At 37.9% G+C, this 21733-nt stretch overlaps 1 long non-coding RNA gene across 1 annotated transcript; it reads right to left on the reverse strand.

Moving 5' to 3' along the window:
• Positions 1–1403: 1403 nt before the first annotated feature.
• LOC122706819 lies at positions 1404–21211 on the reverse strand. The gene is made up of 3 exons (XR_006344470.1): positions 21173–21211; positions 9843–9845; positions 1404–1586 (listed from the first exon to the last, which is right to left on the reverse strand). It is a non-coding gene; the product is annotated as an uncharacterized LOC122706819 (long non-coding RNA).
• Between the last annotated feature and the right edge of the window lie 522 nt (positions 21212–21733).

Consider the following 21733-nt stretch of genomic DNA (forward strand, 5'->3'; position numbering starts at 1 on the left):
TTCCCAGCGTTCTGAATTAGCTGAGGAAATTGAATTGTGGACTTCTGACTTTATGATCAAATTATCTTAACCTGGGTTCTTTAGCTTTTAAAATGACTTGCTTTGTTTTAGAGAGGTGGGAACCAGTCAGTCTCCGGTTCTTGAAATGTTGGATGGAATTCTGAACTGCGGATGCCTGCCATTTTCCTTTTTGCTGAGGTTCTTGAAGTTATTTTTATTTTACTCTGGAATCAAGTATTTTAAATTGGCTATTTTATTTTTAATGGCCTTCCACAATGATTATTTCTAACAACCCGTTTCATAAAGTTCTGGACCTGGAGTTCCCTAAGAACTGCATGTTCCTTTCAATTAGGAATATATACTAGAAGCAGGTGTGTGTTCTGTACAGTTTCAGAGCAATAAGCACAGCTGGAACCTGCATAAAAGTTAAAACTCTGGTGCTGAACCTTTTGATAGCATCAGTGATTTTTTGTTTTAAAAAAACTTAGAAGCAAAAGGATTAAATTCTACTTAAAAAAAAAAACACAAAACACTAATTTCTTGTTTAAATTGATGACCTTCCCATATGTTCAAAATGGAGCAAAAAGCCCAAACTCATCATTTCCTTTAAAATTGCTTTTTTAAAAAATCAGATCTTTCAAATGATAGAAACAATGGTGTGAAGTGAAGTGCCCTTATCTGCTCAACCCTAAGGAAGAACATTTTTACAAAGTAGTGTTATATGGGAAATGAATAGGTTTCAGTTTTGTAGTAGTTTAAAAGTGCTACATACTATTTGAAATTATTGTTTACAGATTAGTGAGATGGACTGGAGGGAGGATCCAGTTGGCCTCTGATTTCCAGATACCCTCACACATACAGTACTTCCAAACTCAAGTCCAGCCATAAGCTATTTTGCTAACACATCAGAGTAATCTGTATTTTAGTATGTGATTTCTACTTTTATAGACTTGTTTTAAAATAAAACACATTTTTTATAAAAAATGAAAAAAAAAGATTCCTGTCCATAGCAAGAGGCTTGTCCATAGATCTTCCTGGACAATCTCATCCTCACTTACGACTGCTCACATGGATGAGGGACCATGCCCTTCAGCTTCCTTGCTGTTCAGTCATCCATTCGCATCCCGCTCTTTGCCACCCCATGAACTGCATAGCATGCCAGACTTCCCTATCACCAACTCCCAGAGCTTTCTCAAACTCATGTCCATGGAGTCGGTGATGCCATCCAACTATCTCATCCTCTGTCTTCCCCTTCTCCTTCCGCCTTCAGTCTTTCCCAGCATCAGGGTCTTTTCCAATGAGTCAGTTCTTCGCATCAGGTGGCCAAAGTATTGGAATTTCAGCTTCAGCATCAGTCCTTCCAATGAATATTCAGGATTAATTTCCTTTAGAATTGACTGGTTTGGTCTCTTTGCATTCCAAGGGATTCTCAAGAGCCTTCTGCAACGCCACAGTTCAAGAGCATGAATTCTTTGGTGGTCAGCCTTCTTTATGGTCCAACTCTCACATCCATACATGGCTACTGGTAAAACTATTGCTTTGACTATGCGGACCTTTGTTGGCAATGTAATGTGTCTGCTTTTTAACTTCCTAGATTCTTTTAAGTTTAAATGAGATGTGATCCAGACTCCTTAGTCTTTTTAAAGAGCCTTATTATGTGACTGAATACTCTGACCTTTTGATCTTTCGGAGGTATAGGCAAAAGATTGTACAATCATGCACTGGGTTTTTTGTCTAGAGCATACTTTCTCTTAATTTTAGTATCTTTTGCAATCTGGATAGCCTGGAAATTTCTCAAATCCTCAAGTCCTCCTTCCTCTTTATTTAGCAATTTAACCTAAATTTATCTCATTCTTCTCACTTTTCATTATAAATATCAAGAAGATCATTCAACACTTTCCCCAACTAAATATGTAAGTGTTGCTGTACTTTCAACATTTTGCTTGGAAAATCTCAGCTAAATGTTCAGTTTTGTCATTTACCAAGTCTGCTTTCCACGTAACAGCAAGACATACTTCTACCAAACTTACTGCCACTTTAAGACAGGATCCAGTTTCTGCTGTTCTCACTTCATTCTTAGCTCTCATTGGCAGTAACTTTCAGGTCCATATTTCTTAACAGTTTATTCATAATGATTCATATATTTTCTGAAACAATTTCGATTTTTTTATCACACGTCTCACCTTATTCTAAGTCTTCGGCAACAGAGTCACTAACATCTATATTTCTTACAATCTATTCAAAGCAGTCCAGGCATTTTCTATCATGCTTCTCAAGACAGATGTATGAGAAAAGAAATGTTAGCAAATTATAAATTTTAAAAACTTGTGACTATGTTAAAGTTTTCAAAATCCAGAAAACTAGCATACTATGTTTTATTAATAAACTGACTGAGAAACCTCTGTGATACTTTCCCTCCTCTATTTTTTGATAACCTCATCCAAATAACTTAAAAATATAAATTTTATTAGAGAGAAGAAAAAGATAATTCTGTTATTCCTCTAACATAAATGATTATTTTTTTTCTTATTTTGATATGCTAGAAATATTTCTTTTTGCTTCACAATCTGTTATTGGAAATCCCATGTAAAATGTTAGAATTATTATAAAATTTGGGTAAAATCCTTTTCAAGTATTTTCTTTTCTGAATTGTAAGATTTCAAGGAACATACAGTTTTCTTGGGTATTCTCCCATCTTAAATACTATTTGAACTGTTCACGGACATTCATCAGCTTGTCACTGAATCTTTATAACAGCTCTATATTATATTGTTTGTTGTTGTTGGAGTTGTTAATGTCACCATTTTGTGTCAATTGAGAAGTAATGTTAAATATATTTCCCTTATGTTCATATGATTTCACTTCTTGTCATGAATTGGATAATCCAAAATACAAGGGCCTAGTCAATACAACAACACCAATTTAGCAATGAATTTAAAAAGGAGTTCCTCATTGAAACCCATATTTTTCAGTCCATTTCAGTTTCAAGGTGGCATTTTGTGAACCATTTTAAGAAACTGTCAAGCTTCAGGAGAACAAGATGAAACAGATATATAAAGATGTGATCTGATACTTTAGAATATTTAAATGTGTGACCTCACACATACATTCAATCTTTATAGTGGTACTTCTGCAAATACAGAAATTCTGAAAAATTCTATTTTGTATGATTCTCATAAAATATTTTTCTCTGGTCATAACTGTGTAAACTGTATCATTGAGCATAATTAGGATAGAAAAGAACTGTTTTGAATAGGTGGCAATGAGTATGAAATTTTGTGTCTACAATCTTATACATATGATTGCTAGAAGAATTTTCCACATACTAAATTATTGTTTAGTACATTTAAACCCTTGTTTCAAAAAAAAAAAAATAAACCCTTGTTTCTCCTCTGTTACCCATAGTTTTACTCCTGGATGCCATAGAGTGTGTTTATTTGCAAATTGTGACCTTGTCCCTGTGTGTCACAATGCCAGATCAATCATCCCATCAGTAGTGGGACTATAGGAAAAGGACTAGCTATATAACAACTATACACAGAAGTGGTACATATATTCCATTAAGCTCAATCTAATCATGTCCTCAAATTATCTTCATTTGGATCCCCGAAATACCTGCAGCCATCCCAGCACCACTAAACAGCGGAATTATGATGAAGAGGAAGTTGAAGTAACAAATTGCACTCAGCTAAAATATCTTATTTTGGCAAATTTTACAGAAAAATGATTCACGTAGTATATTTTCAGGACCCCTCCCAAGCCGTTGAAGGGCTCTAAAGGGCCATAAATAAAGGGCCATAAGACTTTAAGGAAAAATTTCTCCTCTAAGAAACTGATTCATCCTAGGTCTTTTGTAACTTCGTGCGAAGTTGCTTCAGTTGTGTCCGGCTCTTTGTGCCACACGGACTGCAGCCCACCAGACTCCTCTGTCCATGGGATTCTCCAGGCAAGAATATTGGAGTGGGTTGCCATTTCTTCCTCCAAAGAATCTTCCCGACCCAGGGATCGAAACTTTGTCTCTTTTGTCTCCTGCATTGGCAGGCAGGTTCTTTACCATTAGCACCGTCTGGGAAGCCCCATTTGATGGCAACTCCATTAAGAAAAATGGAGTGATTTTTACTTAATTTTTAAATTCACTCTCCCTGTGCTAAAGTGCTAAAGTCAAGTCCAACTAGTAAATACTTCAAAGTATACTCAGATTCCAAACTTTATTACTGTGACTTGATTTTCCATTGACTCTCATTTGTATATTTTAATAATGTCCTAATGTAGATAGACAGTGGAAACAGTGTCAGACTTTATTTTTTTGGGCTCCAAAATCACTGCAGATGGTGACTGCAGCCATGAAATTAATAGATGCTTACTCCTTGCAAGGAAAGTAATGACCAACCTAGATAGCATATTAAAAAGCAGAGACATTACTTTGCCAACAAAGGTCCGTCTGGTCAAGGCTATGGTTTTTCCAGTGGTCATGTATGGATGTGAGAGTTGGACTGTGAAGAAAGCTGAGCACCAAAAAATTGATGCTTTTGAACTGTGGTGTTGGAGAAGACTGTTGAGAGTCCCTTGGACTGCAAGGAGATCCAACCAGTCCATCCTAAAGGAGATCAGTCCTGGGTGTTCATTGGAAGGACTGATGCTGAAGCTGAAACTCCAATACTTTGGCCACTTCATGCAAAGAGTTAACTCATTTGAAAAGACCCTGACGCTGGGAGGGATTGGGGGCAGGAGGAGAAGGGGACGACAGAGGATGAGATGGCTGGATGGCATCACCGACTCGATGGACATGGGTTTGAGTAAACTCCGGGAGTTTGTGATGGACAGGGAGGCCTGGCATGCTGCGATTCATGGGGTCACAAAGAGTCAGACACGACTGAGCAATTGAACTGAATGTATTTCTCTTATTTTGCTTTTACTTTTCCTTTCATCTACTCTCAACATGCCAATATGACTGCTACATTTAACATTCAGTTATATCTAAATTGGATCATGGTGCTTCTCTGCTCAGCACCCATGACTGATCATCTTAAGTAAAAGCCAGGGTCATTACTGTGGCCCAAGAGGCCTAGACCCCTCTCTTCTTGGCCTCATCTCCTTTTACCCTCACTCTCCTTTGCTACAGCCACCCTGGGCTCTTCACAGCCTCACACACGTCAGGCAGTTGCACAGCTTATGATCTTAGCCCTCGCAGCTCCCACTGCCTGGAGTAACTGTGTCCACATGTTCCCAGGGCTTGTCCTCTCACTTCTGTCAGGACTTTACTCAAAAGTCACCTCATTGAGGATCTCCCTGGCCATCTTATCTATAATTTCACCCTTGTCTACTGCCACAGATTCTTCAGATTGCTTTTCTCGCCCTCTTTATTTTTAGTAATTATCATTTTCTAAATGAATATATGCTTTATTTTTGTTTGTGTATTTTTCTTACACATAGTCTTTACCTACCACTAAAAAATAATCTCTGTGAAGCAAATGTATTTGTCCCTTTTGTTCACAGTGCCCTTCTAATGCATAGGAGGGTGTATAGCCTAAAGTAGGTGCTCAATAAATATTTTAAATGAATATTTTTAAATAAATGACTTATTGACTTGGAGAATACACAGTCACCTTTTATTTATCAACCTCTTGAGTTGTTCTCAAGTCCTTCAAAATAGAACTTATAATGTCAGTGTGTTACAATATTTTGCAATGACCTACAAAATATCGTCATCGTCATATGATTGTTTTTTTAATTTTCTTCTTTACTGTACACCTCTTGGGTCAGGGTCTGTGACACAATCATCTTTATATTCTTGGTGTGTAGTTTATCAACTGTAATGCAGTAAGCTTTTGAATAATATACATCAAAATAATCCTAAAATTAAGCGATCACATTGCCTAAATACCGATGATAAATTTTATTCTAAGACACAGAGGTAAGAGTTGTTCTCTCCTCCAGATAAAAAAGAGTTGACAGGTAAAATATTTAATTGTAAAGCCTAAGTTAGACAATCCTTGGAGTTCCATGTTCAGCAAGAAAGTAGCATTACAGTAGCTCAGAAGTTATAATCAGAGGCAAGCCCATGATGGATTATTCGATTAAACTAGTTGTTTACAAATCATGAGGCGTGTAATAAAGGCCCTTTTTGGTCTAAAAGGCCTTTCAATATTTTTCTTGTCAATGGAAAGGGGAGAATCACTTGAAATGTTCAAGAGATCCTATTCACTTGTGGATTACACTCTGGAGCAGCATCTCCCAAAGCGTATAGAGAAAATTACATTCATGGGATGTTGATTTGATGAAACAGGTTAAATGAAAAGAAGCAGGAAGGACCTAACAGGTGAAAGAAAGTTAGAATGATTTCTTTACTGCAGGATTTCTCCCAACCTTTATCTATTTATGGCCATGCTGGATCTTCCTAGCTGCACGCAGGCTTTCTCTAGTTGCGGTGAGTGGGGGCCAGTCTTTGTTGCGGTGTGCGGGCTTTCCCATTGCAGTAGCCTCTCTCGTTGCAGGGCACAGGCTGTAGACACGCAGGCTTCAGTAGCTGTGGCTCACGGGCTCCAGAGCACAGGCTCAGTGGCTGTGGCTCACGGGCTCCAGAGCACAGGCTCAGTGGCTGTGGCTCACGGGCTCCAGAGCACAGGCTCAGTGGCTGTGGCTCACGGGCTCCAGAGCACAGGCTCAGTGGCTGTGGCTCACGGGCTCCAGAGCACAGGCTCAGTGGCTGTGGCTCACGGGCTCCAGAGCACAGGCTCAGTGGCTGTGGCTCACGGGCTCCAGAGCACAGGCTCAGTGGCTGTGGCTCATGGACTTCGCTGCACAGCGGCATGTGGGATCTTCCTGGACCAGGGATAGAACCTGCGTCCCCTGAGTTGGCAGGTAGATTCTTAACTACTAGACCACCAGGGAAGCCCTCCCCCAGCCTTGGATATGTGTGGCGATTCACCAAGAAATAAGTACAGGAGCCCATATTCTTTAAAAGACTTTGTTCAGAGAACCCCTTTATTTGCTTTTCCTTGCATCTTTTCTTTGAGATACATTTTAGAGGTATCTCCATAAACAGCAAATCCTGATGTATCTTAACAGTTCTCAGAAAAAGTGACCCACAACAGAGACCCTGGCTTTGGGTAATGCTCTCCACAGATTGTTACCATGTGCTGTGACAATGTTCTAACTCAAGCTGTCTTCCTTTCACACAATGCCTTAACACTCATTCATATTTACTACTGAGATACATATTTCATTGCTTTATTCATTCAGTGATTTTTTTTCCCTTTAAAAAGACCCATCAGCTGATAGTTGACAGGATCTTCTAATGCTACCTGAAAGTGAGTAATTCTGAGAAACTATATTAGAGTAGTCCCCCTATGGATTCTAATGGTTCAAACTACTGTAATCATTTTGCCAACCACTGTAGGTATTGTTGTCAGGCCCCGTGATGTGATCTAAATACTTTGCAAATATGAAACGTTTTTCTGTTAACCCTGTTTGGGACTATCAGCATTCTGATTATATCATTTGGCAGAGGCCACTTTTTCCAACAGAATATTCTCCATATCTGAAATATTACACAAGACAGTATGGCAGCTGTGTGAAAACCTGGTTGATTTTGAAGTGATCTCCAGCTTTATGATTGTCTGAGTTTCAAAATAGAATGAGTGTGATTACAGCCTACATAAAATGTTACAGGCTACAGAAAGGCTGGCTCCAAGTCAAATGCCAAATAATGCTATGTTGTTTGTACTTTAGAGTTGTTGAAACATTTAGAAAACACTGGGTTTGACTTAACAAACATTTATTGAGCACTCACTGTTTGCAAAATAGTTTGTTTCCTGCTAATAATCCCTGGAGCAAAAATAGTCTCACTGTTTAATCGAGAAGCATTTATGGTACACCCAGTGAGATGGTTCTTTTCAATACCAGAATTGTAATTCTGTGTAGCTAATATTCATCCAGGCCATATAAGAAATGTGTGAAGATAATTAAATGAGTGTAATTGGGAAAGGATCAGTAATGCTGACAACCTAGTCACTCTAACTCCACATCAATTCCCCTTTTGATGAACTGGGCAAGTCAGATGTGATTTGACAGGGTTGGATGCTGAGAGAGGAATTATGCCAATAATTTCACCTATTAGAGATTAATTCCCAATGAATTAGAAATTGAATGATTAAAACCAAACAGAAAATAAAGAGTTTTTCTAAGCCAAGACTGTCTCTCTGAGACCCAGGAGAGAACATTAAACATCTATCCAGTGTCAGCAGTGTGAATGCTAAAATGAGTCTGGGTGTGGAGGAAGCTAGAATGGGCTCAGATGTCATGATGCAGTTCAGGGAGAGGGTCCAGGGCCAAAAACTGAATCATACCATACTTGATATTTGATAAATATCAACAAGTGGATGAAGACGTGAACTCAAGTTAAGACTAAGAAACCAAATCAGAAAATCCAGGAAAACATTAGAGAGAAGAACAACATCAGCAAAAGTTAATGTGGTGGTTTGAATGAGAGGAACAACCTAGAGGGGAGAAAATATTGGCATTTGTTCTTTTGTTTACATTTAGAAATTAATGCAAGGAAATGTCAGGCTTCAGGGACTCCTCAGGAGGTGGAGATTCAAGACTGATACATATGAATTCTTCCTTTCTGAAAATAGGCCCCCGAGAAAAGCAATCTCTAAGTTTGTACCTATTCCATCATCAAAGCATCCAATCTGCTTCAGTTTATCTGGGGATTTGGAAGAAGATCATTCTGGAGAATGGAGGGCAGAAATTCCCACCCACCAGCCCTTCTCCACCTATATTTTGGTGCTTTTCCTCACTTGGGCTGTTGATCACTTTTTTATATCTTTATCAAGGAAATTGGAAGGGGCAGTGGTCTGTGGTGAGGTAGACAAATGCTTATGGAAGAAGAATAAGGATCATTTTAGGCTTAATTTCAGCTGTGTGCTCTAGAGTCAAAATAAACATTGCATCAAGATCTATTTATAGCAGCAAAGCTTATTGCCAAAATACAGATTGTATTGCTAGTATGTATGATATTGTAAGTATTCTTAGTAGCCAAGATTTCATATGATCTCTGCAATCAGGGAAAGCTAAGAAGTAAAAAATTTATTGAATTCCTTAGTATATTATTAAGAGATATCAATACAATTCAAGAAATATTCATTGATAGCCCTAGAAAGCAAGGTGGGCATTTCCCTCCATCATGGAGCTAACAGTTTAGCCTAAATACATATAATCAGTAACAACCAACTCAAGTGTTAAAAAAGAAGGCCTATGGAGAAACTCAGTAGTCTCTGTTAAGGTGCTTAATCTAGTGTTGTGAGTTAAGGACATCTTTCTTGCATAACTAATAGTTAAACTGAAACTTAAAAACATGATAATCTGATGAATAAAAGAAATCATGAAATGAGTGTGATGGTATCACTGTAGGTGGGGCAAGTCAATAACTATCACTCATGAAGACTTGGAGTGTGTCAGACGTTTTGTGTATCTTAGGTCATTTAATCATGACCACAGCCTCAGAAGATGGATACTAGCATCTCCTAGGAAGACTGATGGATTTTCCCAGTGCTGAACATCTAATGATGTAGAGACTGCTTTCACATACAGGTCTGATTTCAAAGCTCCCCATGCCTTTTATCTCAAAGTCCTTTACTAGTGCCTTGCATGTGTAAGAGCTCAATCCCTTCAGTCATAGCAACTCGTTGCAATCTTATGGACTGTAGCCTTCCAGGCTCCTCTGTCCATGGGATTCTCCAGGCAAGAACACTTGAGTGGGTAGCCATTCCCTTCTCCAAGGGATATTTTAGACCCAAGGATTCAACCCTGGTCTCCCATGTTGCAGGCAGATTCTTTACTATCTGAGTCACCAGGAAAGCGCAATACATACGAGGAAATAAAAGAAATTCAGTGGTTGTAATTTTGATGCATTTGAGGCCTGCATCGCATCCCTTAGCCACTTTTGATTTTAACTGCAGCTGGATGCCCAGCCAGCAGTGCACTTCAAGCATGAATAACACACCACGTTTTACTGCCTCTGGGCTTTCCCGGAAGCCATGGGAATTTTCTTATCTTTGGTGAGTTTGTGCAGGTTAATTAGAGGGTTAATACTCTCTGAAGTAATGCTTATAGAATGGAGGAGAGTTGGCTGGTGGATAAAGGCCCCAGTCTTCTCTCCTTGGAGGGATAGTTCTAGAGCACCTTCCACATGACTCCTCGGAAGGCCCTGGGGTACTAAGACCCAGTTGTTGACACAGGTAACCAGCTTAATAAGGAATGATCTATTTTTCTTGTTTCACTTTCTCACTCTTTCCACTCCTTTCCACTTGCTTTCTGAGATTATCTCCCAATGAAATCACCTGCATCCCAGGCCTTGTTTCAGGTTATACTATCGGAGAAATTCAAACTAAGATAATGGCCTTAAGCATTGACTTTTTAGTAACAATTTTACACTGCATTCCTGTTGGAATCTGCTGTATCTTCAGCAAAAAGTATGTTTCTTGTATTTTACCACCATATGGGAATCCTCGGATACTTTATTAAAAAAAAAGAGCAAAACATGCTTAAACTATCAAATAAAATCTTGGGGAATTCAACTACTGAGTAAAGTGTCATTGGAAACATCTATTAGAGAAACTCAATAGAAGAGTTAAAGTATCAAAGGCTAAATATTAACAGTACTAAGTATATTTATGAAGCCAGCATTGTATCTGGAAAAATTATATATACCAATCCCATTGAGTTTGTATAATTGCATTGATATTTATTTGACCATCTCACTGATATTATAAAAAGTAACTTCCTATAGCCATTTTAAGCTGCTACTTCTTGTCAATTGCTGTGGCCAGTGCAGCAGGTAGGGATCAAAAGTGGTTGACACACAGCTTGGAAAAAGGAAATAGACAGAAGTAAGGTTTTAAATATGGGACTGGGGGACTCAAGACCTCTAGGATCGAGAGCCCCGCTGACTGATTCCACATCGCTTTTACTGAGCTCTTGGTATGCAGAAAGTACCTGGTTTTTAGACAGCATAAGATTCCCATGTGCTCAGTCATGTCCCAGAGTTAATGTTCTTCTTTTACTTTGATGCTGTCTTCTAGAACCAAGGGCATCACACAGCCGGGGGCAGCAGTCCTGGCATGAACATGGAGGAACAATCAGCGCATGTTGCAAGCAGCATTCTGAACCTGCACTGACCTGGCGTTCCAAGGTCCACACTATGTACCTCCTTAGCTCAGCAAGGCATGATGACCCCAACTAATCAGCCCCATGGACTTTTTGTTGAGATTATACATAGTTGCTATATCTCGCTTTTATTCTTTTCCCATGCTGTTCTTCTCATGGCTTAGCCAGAGCAACAGGCGGTCGACTATTAACCCCTGCAGTCAATGACTTTTAAATTTGTGTTCTTTGAATCAGTGTGTTGTATAGATGGTACCAGTGATTTATAATTTCTCTGAGTAAGTAAACTTCCTCATGATCTAGTTTCCTTATAAAATGTCACATGTTTTTCAGAAAATATAGTCTTCCAAGCTTTCTGTCATTCACATATATTTCAGGAGTAATTGCTGTGGTAAAAGGCTTGTGTTTGAAGGGTTTCTATGTTTTTCTGTCTCCTTTAAGTGTCAAATATAGGAACATAGAGAAAGCAAACATCTTGTATTGAACAATCTGTCATTCATTGGTTGGTGATGGATGGGGTCAGACTTGTTCAGCCAATAAATTCACATCCATTTTCTCAGAAAGCTTTTTGACATAGTTTTGTAAAGTTCTCCCTTGATGTAAAACATTATCCCCTTCTCCCTGTTACTCCTCTTTTTCCATTTCCTCCTCCCTGTTCTACAAGGCAGTGAGATTTCAATTACCTTGTAGGCCTTTTTAAAAATCAAACACATCTGATGTATTCAGCAAAAGTCAGTGCCTTGATAATCTAGAACTTTCCAAAGAAAATAAATTATGGGTTTTCTCTTCTTAAAGTTCATTAAAATGAGTTGCAAGCAAAGGTAATTATTTGTCTCACATACTGAGAAACAGGTGTACATGCTATTTGGAGATCCAAATGAACTTGCCAATTAGTGCATTAGGTTTATGTGCAAATGTAGGCTAACTTAATTGCTGTGTCTGAGAAAATTTGGCTGTTTTATAAAGTAAGTTTGGAAAATAACACTGCTAGTCATTCACGAGCCATGATGATAGACTTCTAACAGGCAAGTGGAGAATGGCCACACGCTGCATCCACATCTGGACCTTTTGGGGATGCCAAATTTGCAATGTCCTGTGTTCTGCCCCCTCAGTTAACACTTTGCACTATTGCATGTGCCACTTGGGATCATGATACTGCTTGGAGCACAGAGCTACAGAAAGATAGCTCTGACAGAGCATATATGTGGAGGCGATGGGAAATATGTAACAATATGATGTTGCATTTTAGAAGAATTTGATAAGCCAGAAAAGGACAGGAAAGCAAGGCCTCCCATATCTGATACCAGTATTGCATTTCAAGAGAATTGGCAAAAATTAAGAAACATCCATCTTAAATAATCTTGCTAAAGATTAATGTTGAGATGTCTGATTTCATTTCCTTTTTCTTTTAATTTTAATCTCACGGAAGAGAGCGAGGGGAAGGAGGTTAACTTTCTGAATATTATTGTCTGATGTGTGAATTGTGATATTTTTAGGCCAGAAAGATTATTGATGTTTGGCAGAGTGAATTTCCATGAAGCAAGCAAGCAATGTATAAGACAACTGATGATTTAGAATCAGCATTTATGCCATGTAGGCTACAATTTGGCAATCTATAAATAGCACCTCTTATGAAAAATGCTGGTGCTCTCATAACCCAGCAACTTGTTTGAGTAGCTCTGTGCTTTGTTAAGAACAATAAGAGGTTATAAAGGTATGCAAGTGGTGTCTTTGTAATGATAATAAAGGGCAAGTTAGTCTTTCCTGAAAATGTTTTATCAATTGTAAATATTGGGTTAACTCAGTGCTATGTAGCTTTTGCAGCAAATGATTTGAAATAATTGTTTTTTAAATGTGATTTTTGACAATACCAGTGTTCTTAGGACACTAGTCATAAAAGTGTAGAAGGACAGAATGTATTAGCAGAAGAAGTTAGTGTTATCTAGTTCCTACTATTTAGAAAAGTTTAGAGTCTGGCACACCTGCAAGCTGTTACTTGGCCTATACATAAAACAGTCAATTGATATTTTAGAAAGATATACTACTTAATAGGCAGAATGTTTTTTCATTCAAAAAATATTACTTAGACATCTTTTTTACTGTATCTTGGGAGAAATAAAATTAAATTCAAATTTATAATTGGTTCTGCCATCCCTCAAAAAGCATCAAAACTAGTTGTTAGATGAAACATATTTACATGAATTAAATGGCAATGAAAAAGTCATTAATACATGGAAAATACAGTTACTTTATATGCTATTAATATTTTTTCAGAGCAGCTTTTCCCTCATCTTCTCACACCTTCTTGACGGAAACAATGATGACCTCTCTCCATTCCCACCCTTTGAATAACTTTTTGAAATTTCTTAACAAAGAAAAGAAGGCTTTTGCCCTATTCAATGTTAATGACTTGACTGTTGTACTTCTTTGGTCCAATTAACTGCACACAGAAGAAGAGCTCAGATGCTCTTATAAGACACCTAATATAAATCTCTCCGGTTTAACATCACTAATGAATATATTTTTGTTTTCTCTTTCTAATGTTGTCTCTTAATCCTCTTTTTTCACATGTATGCTTTTCCTTGTTTAGAGCTAAGTCCATGTTTCATATAAAGGAAATGTTTGTTTGGAAGCTAAAAGAGCAGTAGGTAAAACTTACAGTAGGTTTTAAGTTTTAATGATATCAGAGATTTCATTAAAGCGAATGGGCCAGAATTAAATAGCCATTCAGTCTATATTAAAACTGTATAAGATCTGAATGTTTCTAACATTTATTTACCATATTCTAGAGACAAAAGTAAGCATTTTTGAGAGGTATAACTGTGTTCTGCTGGTATAATAGTCCATTCTGTTAATCATAGGCTTCCAGCTGCTTCTTAATGAGATACGACCATAATTCAGAGAAAAATAGACTAAGAAACCAAGACTATTAGTGGCAAACGATGTAATAAGAGTTAGAGAGAAAAGAATATGAGCCACAAAAGGATTTTTTACCAAGCTCCACTGTAGTATGCTGTGATTGTGGGCAGGCACAAATTGAGATTCAACATTACATTCAAAAGTTACCAACTGTTAAATTGGCAACTTTATGATGGAAAAAAGAGAGACTTAAAAAAAAGGTCTTTCAACTCTGAATAAAAATATTTCTTAGATTGATATATGTGGCTTTTTAACTTTTTCTGGATAAATAAAAAGATTTTTCATGCAAATTCTTTAAATTGTAATTACTGTCAAGCATGCTTAAGCCCAATAGATTAACTTAGAAATTGTGTAATTCTTCAGATGTTAAAAATTGACTATTTTTATCTAATATTATCTGGATATTTTAGTATGTAATCACAAACAAGTTAGACTTATCACCTAGCCAATGCCAGCTATGTTTTAGATGTGTGCATAAATAGACAAGCAAATAGAACCCTAGTAGACAGGTAGAAAGGTGTCTACTCTCCTAAAAGATGCTGGAATAATCTGTCTCTCATCTTGTAGGAGAAAGTCTTTGCATGATAAGTACCCAACGTATTTAGTGCTTAGTTGAAGGACTTGGAAGAACTCACTGAGCATAAGTATTTGGTGCACAATTAATAGGTTAGCTTTGAACAGGTTCTGTGAGATATAGACAGTCAGTCATGGGGAAATTTCTGCCTTTCATGATGATGTTTAGTGGGATTTTGATTAGAAACAATTTTACCTGAAATGAGAAGCTAAACACATAGCAGATGAAATCATACAGTACACATTTATTGGCAAGGTAGTTTTTAAAGGTATAGAATAAAAGCACCTAGATACTCATTTGTTTTGTTTGTGCCTTTCAAGAGTCTGTTTCCCAGTCATGTGTAAGTTCCGGTGGCTCTGTGGTGGGGTTAATGGTGACCTCCTCCAAGAGGGATTATGCCATACCCAATTCTGCAGCACCCAGAGTCCCTGCCCCTGCAGCAGGCCACTGCTGACCTGTACCTCCTCAGGAGACACTCACAATTCTGTCTTAGTCTCTGTGGGGTCTCTCGGTCCTGGTGTGTACAAGGTATGTTTGAGCTCTCTGAGCATCTCTGGCAGTTATGGGGTTTTATTGTAACGTGATTTTGCCCCTCCTACCATCTTGCTGTGGCTTCTCTGCCCTTGGACGCAGGGTATATCCTCACAGTAGTTCCAGCATCACGTAGCCACCATTCCAGCACTGTGAAGCTGCTGCTCCAGCGCCTACAGTCTTGCTGGGGCTCTTGAACCCAGGAGAAAGGAGCAGAAAATGCACTGCTCATAGCAAACACCCTCTTGCAACAACACAAGAGAATACTCTACATGTGGACATCACCAGATGGTCAATACTGAAATCAGATTGATTATATTCTTTGTAGCCAAAGATGGAGAAGCTCTATACAATCAGCAAAAACAAGACCAGGAGCTGACTGTGGCTCAGATCATAAACACCTTATTGCCAAAATCAGACTTAAATTGAAAAAAGTAGGAAAAACCACTAGACCATTCAGGTATGACATTAATCAAATATCTTCTGATATAGAGTAGAAGTGACAAATAGATTCAAGGGATTAGATCTGATTGATACCTGAAGAACTATGGATGGAGGTTTGTGACATTGTACAGGAGGCAGTGATCAAGACCATCCCCAAGAAAAATAAATGAAAAAAAGCAAAATGGTTGTCCTAGGAGGCCTTACAAATAGCTGTGGAAAGAAGAGAAGTGAAAAGCAAAGGAGAAAAGGAAAAATATATCCATTTGAATGCAGAGTTCCAAAGACTAGCAAGGAGAGGTAAGAAGGCCTTCCTTAGTGATCAATGCAAAGAAATAGAGGAAAACAATAGAATGGGAAAGACTAGAGATCTCTTCAAGAAAATTAGAGACACCAAGGGAATATTTCATGCAAAGACGGGCACAATAAAGGACGGAAATGGTGTGGACCTAACAGAAGAAGAGGATATTAAAAAGAGGTGGCAATAATACACAGAAGACCTATACAAAAGAGATCTTCATGACCCAGATAACCATGATGGTGTGATCACTCATCTAGAGCCAGACATCCTGGAATATGAAGTCAAGTGGGCTTTAGGAAGCATCACTACAAACAAAGCTAGTGGAGGTGATGGAATTCCAGTTGAGATATTTCAAATCCTAAACGATGATGTTGTGAAAGTGCTGCACGCAATATGTCAGCAAATTTGGAAAACTCAGCAGTAGCCACAGGACTGGAAAAGGTCAGTGTTCATTACAATCCCAAAGAAAGGCAATGGCAAAGGATACTCAAACTACTGTACATTGTACTCATCTCACACTTTAGCAAAGTAATGCTCCAAATTCTCCAAGCCAGGCTACTACAGTACATGAACCGTGAACTTCCAGATGTTCAAGCTGGTTTTAGAAAAGGCAGAGGAACCAGAAATCAAATTGCCAACAGCTATGGGATCATTGAAAAAATGAGTGAGTTCCAGAAAAACATCTACTTCTGCTTTATTGACTATGCCAAAACCTTTGACTGTGTGGATCAAAATAAAATGTGGAAAATTCTTACAGAGATGGGAATACAGATCACCTGACCTGCCTTCTGAGAAATCTGTATGCAGGTCAAGAAGCAACAGTTAGAACTGGACATGGAACAACAGACTGGCTCCAAATTGGGAAAAGAGTACGTCAAGGCTGTATATTGTCACCTGATTATTTAACCTATATGCAGAGTACATCATGAGAAATGCTGGACTGGATGAAGCACAAGCTGGAATCAAGACTGCTGGTAGAAATATCAATAACTTCAGATATGCAGAAGACACCACCCTTATGGCAGAAAGTGAAGAAGAACTAAAGCATCTCTTGATGAAAGTGAAAGAGGAAAGTGAAACAGTTGGCTTAAAACTTAACATTCTGGAAACTAAGATCATGGCATCTGGTCCCATCACTTCATGGGAAATAGATAGGGGAACAGTGGCAGATTATATTTTGGGGGGCTCCAAAATTATTGCAGATGGTGACTGCAGCCATGAAATTAAAAGACACTTGCTTCTTGAAAGATAAATTATGACCAACCTAGACAGCATATTAAAAAGCAGAGACATTACTTTGCCAACAAAAGTCCATTAGTCATAGCTATGGTTTTTGCAGTAGTCACGTATGGATGTGAGTCACATATGGATTATAAAGAAAGCTGAACACCGAAGAATTGATGCTTTTGAACTGTGGTGTTGAAGAAGACTGTTGAGAGTCCCTTGGACTGCAAGGAGATCCAAGCAGTCCATCCTAAAGGAGATCAGCCCTGGGTGTTCATTGGAAGGACTGATGCAGAAGCTGAAACTCTAATACTTTGGCCACCAGATGTGAAGAATTGACTTTGGAAAAGACCCTGATGCTGGGAAAGATTGAAGGCAGAAGGAGAAGGGGAAGACAGAGGATGAGATGGTTGGATGATATCCCTGACTCAATGGACATGAGTTTTGGTCGGCTCTGGGACTTGGTGATGGACAGGGAAGCCTGGTGGCTGCCATCCATGGGTTCTCAGAATCCGACCCAACTCAGCGACTGAGCTCAACTCAACTCAGATATTCATTGGTTTTCTCTGGAAGCTATACATTTGCTGTGCAAAAATATGAGTAAGTAACCAATTAGAGGCAATCTAAACTATCAAAATAAGAAAATTTTGTCACACATTTAATAAAAAATGCATCTAGATGAAAGTGATTTGCATTGGTTTTTCATATATAAGGTCTAACATCCCTCTTATTTTTAAAATTAATTTTTATTGGAGTATTTACAATGTCCTGTTAGTTTCTACTGTACATCAAAGTAAATTAGCTATACATATACATATATTCCCTTTTTTAAGAAAAATTTCCTTCCCATTTAGTTCACCACAGAACACTGAGTTCCCTGAGCTATAAAGCAGGTTCTCCTATTTAAAAGCAGCAACTTAAACTGATGGAAGTAAAAATGCTCTGTTCCTCACACCACTTCCATATATCCTCATACATTAATTAGCACTCTTTGTAAGCTTTGGTGAGTCCTTTAATTTTTCTGTACTCCATTTCTCCTGTAGAAATGAGAGACCACTCTGACACAAAACATGTGATCATTTTCCCTTCAAGATCTCTAGGAGAGAAATTTTATAATCACTTTCAATAAAAATTTCATTGTTTTAATCACCCATATGCAAGGTATATATATTTTCATCTTTGCATCTAGTATTTAAAAAATCTATGTAATAGGTTAAACTGTTTTCCTTTAACTCTGAGCTTTAAGGGTCTAGGAAATAGCAGCAGAATCCCCTTGAAATTACTCTTTACATTCTAGCAGACAGTTCTGCTTTCCTTCAGGTGAAATGCTTCTGCCGTGCTGACATTTATATGAAGTAGCTCTCTGTTGTTTCAGTAGATGCTAAATAATTCATTCAAGTGGTGCCTCTGGTTCTGAAGAAAATGTTTCTTTAGTACAAGCCCTGCTTTTCCTCAGGAGCAGTTACCATATTTGAAACAAGTCAAAAAGGGGTATAACGAAAAAAAGCTGAGGAGGTATTTGTCCGCAAAGTTAGGTGTATGCAATCATAAATAATTTCACTTTCTCATTCTGTAACTTCACTTAGAGATGTTTTTCTCATTAATGAGGGAACTCACCTAAATTGCTATACATGTTACTTGGAACTTTTGTAAATTAGTCAATTTACTTTAATATTGACATAGACTTTCTTAGGTCTAAGTACTGCTTCTGACTCTGACACTTGGGTGACCTTGAATAAATCTTTTCATATTTAGTGGCCTGAGTTTTCATAGCTTTAGTAAAGTATTAGCTGTGAGGCTATGTGTGTATCTGTCCTTGAGAGTGGTCTTGCATGTAAAAATTACTAAATAGAAATTAATTTTGGCTTAAGAAATTCACCTTCAATTACTAAAATTCTAAACTAAAAACTAATTCTTAAGCTTCGTTTGGACAAAATTTTTTATTAAAAAGTTTTTAAAATTGAAGTATACTTGATTCATAATGTGTTAGTTTCAGGTGTACGGCAAAGCTATTTGTTTATACATAGATACATATATATACTTTTTCAGATTCTTTTCCATGATAGGTTATTATATGATATTAAATATAGTTCCCTATGCTGTACAGTAGGCCCTTGTTGTTTATCTATTTTATATGCAGTAGTATGTATCTGTTAGTCCCAAACTCTTAAAGCATCTTTATCCCTCCCTTTCTTCTCTTTCTCCTTGTGAAAGCATAAGCTTGTTCTGTGTCTGTGATAGGAATATATGTTACTTCAACCAATGTTGGGAGTACCTCCAATAGAATTTTTGGGGTAAACTTCCTACTTTCTGGAGATAATACATATTCAAGGACAAAGACTGGATTCTTATTAAAATTACCCTACAATTTCTAGATGAAAGTTGTCATATATTTGCATTCAAGTTGCAGATTAATTACATAATTCTTCTGTCTACCCATAGGTTCGTATATATTGCTCCCATGATTTGAGTTTTTTTTCAAATCTTAATATATATGAATGTATTTTCCAGAAAACTTATAGACATTTGCCCTTGTTGAAATCTTTATTATTGTTTCTTGAATCATACTGATTTATAGGTTTTATAATAATAAATGATTAAAGTTTAGATACCTTTAATTGTTCCAAATGATTATTTTGTTATAACTTTGAAAGTCATCCAAATGACATAAAAGAAAATAATTTAGCAATGTTTTCAACATTAATACTCAACTCACTTAAAAATTGATTGTGCTTATACTATGCAAAAGACCGTTTCCAGGAATTTGGAAAAATAAACAGTTCATCATGAACTGGCCTTTTAGAGAGCTAAAATTAAAGAGGAAATAAACATTTTAGAGTAGAATTCAAGTACAATGAAATACCAGGTGTTACCACAGATATAAAAATACTAATAGAGTGTTTTGAAAGGAGCATTTTATATAATTTTACTAGGAAAAGCTAGGTTGGCATCTTAGAGAAAGAAATTTATGGTTGAGTTTTGAAGAACTGACAGCTAAGAGGGCAAGAAGTGGATATTATGAAAAACTTTAAAGTAGAAGATATTTAACAAAGCCAAAAATTTTGAAGATCACTAGATGTATTACGGGAATAACTGTATAGAGAAGAAGAGATGAGAGTGAAGTAATATTAATGAAGCATGTATATCACCCACTGAAAATAACTTTGAATGCCAGAAGAGAGTCAGAACTTCATTCTATATTCATAACGAACATAACTCTAATAATCATGCACTGGGTAGATTTGAGAGTATTACGTACTAAGAAACTAAGAGCTTAGAAAAGAAGATAGTGGTGAAAAGTATACAGTGAGGGAGCTAGTCATATAGAACTTGGATGTGACAGGTGATTTTGCAAGGTGTTAACTGGTGAAAGAAGAGAGAGATCTGATTATTAAGATTCAAAAAAGTATGAACATGTATATCAATTTATGCATGCGTGTGTGCATGCTCATTCACTCAGTTGTGTCCCACTCTCTGTGACCCCAGAGACTGCAACCTGCCACGGTCCTCTGTCCATGGGATTGCTGTTGTTGTTCAGTAGCCCAGTCATGTCTGACTCTTTGCAACCCCATGGACTGTTCACGCCAGGCCTCTCTGTCCTTCACCATCTCCCCAAATTTTCCCAAGTTCATGTCCATTGCATCAGTGATGCCATCCAGGCATCTCATCCTCTGATGCCCTCTTCTCCTTCTGCCTTCAATCTTTCCCAGCATCAGGGACTTTTCCAGTGAGTCAGCTGCTCACATCAGATGATCAAAATACTGGAGTTTCAACTTCAGCGTCAGTCCTTCCAATGAGTATTCACGGTTGATTTCCCTTAAGAGTGACTGGTTTGACCTCCTCGCTGTCCAAAGCATTCTCAGGAGTCTTCTCCAGCACCACAATAAGGCATCAGTTCTACAGCGCTCTGCCTTCGTTATGGTCCAGGTCTCACAACTGTACATCACTACTGGGGAGACCATAGCACTGCCTCTATGGACCTTTGTTGGCAGAGTGATGTCTCTGGTTTTCAACACACTGTCTAGGTTTGTCATAGCTTTCCTGCAAAGAAGCAAACGTCTTCTGATTTCATGAGTGCAGTCACCATCCACAGTGATTTTACAGCCCAAGAAGAGGAAATCTGTCACTATTTCCCACTTTTCCCCTTCTATTTGCCATGAAGTAATGGGGCTGGATGCCATGATCTTAGTTTTCTTAATATTTAGTTTTAAGCTGGCTCTTTCATGCTACTCTTTCACCCTCATCAAGAGTCTCTTTAGTTCCTCTTCACTTTCTGCGATTAGAGTGGTATCATCCGCGTATCTGAGGTTGTTGACGTTTCTCCTGCCTATCTTGATTCCAGCTTGTAACTCACCCGGTCTGGCATTTCTCGTGATGTGCTCAGCATATAGATTAAACAAACAGGTTGACTGCAGACAACCCTGTCATACTCCCTTCTCAATCTTGAACCAATCAGTTGTTCCATACAGGGTCCTAAATGTTGCTTCTTGACCTGCATACAGATTTCTCAGGAGACAGGTCAGGTGGTCTGGTATTCCCATCTCTTTAAGAGCTTTCCACAGTTTATTATGATCTAC

Source organism: Cervus elaphus, chromosome 13, assembly GCF_910594005.1.
Source record: "Cervus elaphus chromosome 13, mCerEla1.1, whole genome shotgun sequence".
NCBI lineage: Eukaryota > Metazoa > Chordata > Mammalia > Artiodactyla > Cervidae > Cervus > Cervus elaphus.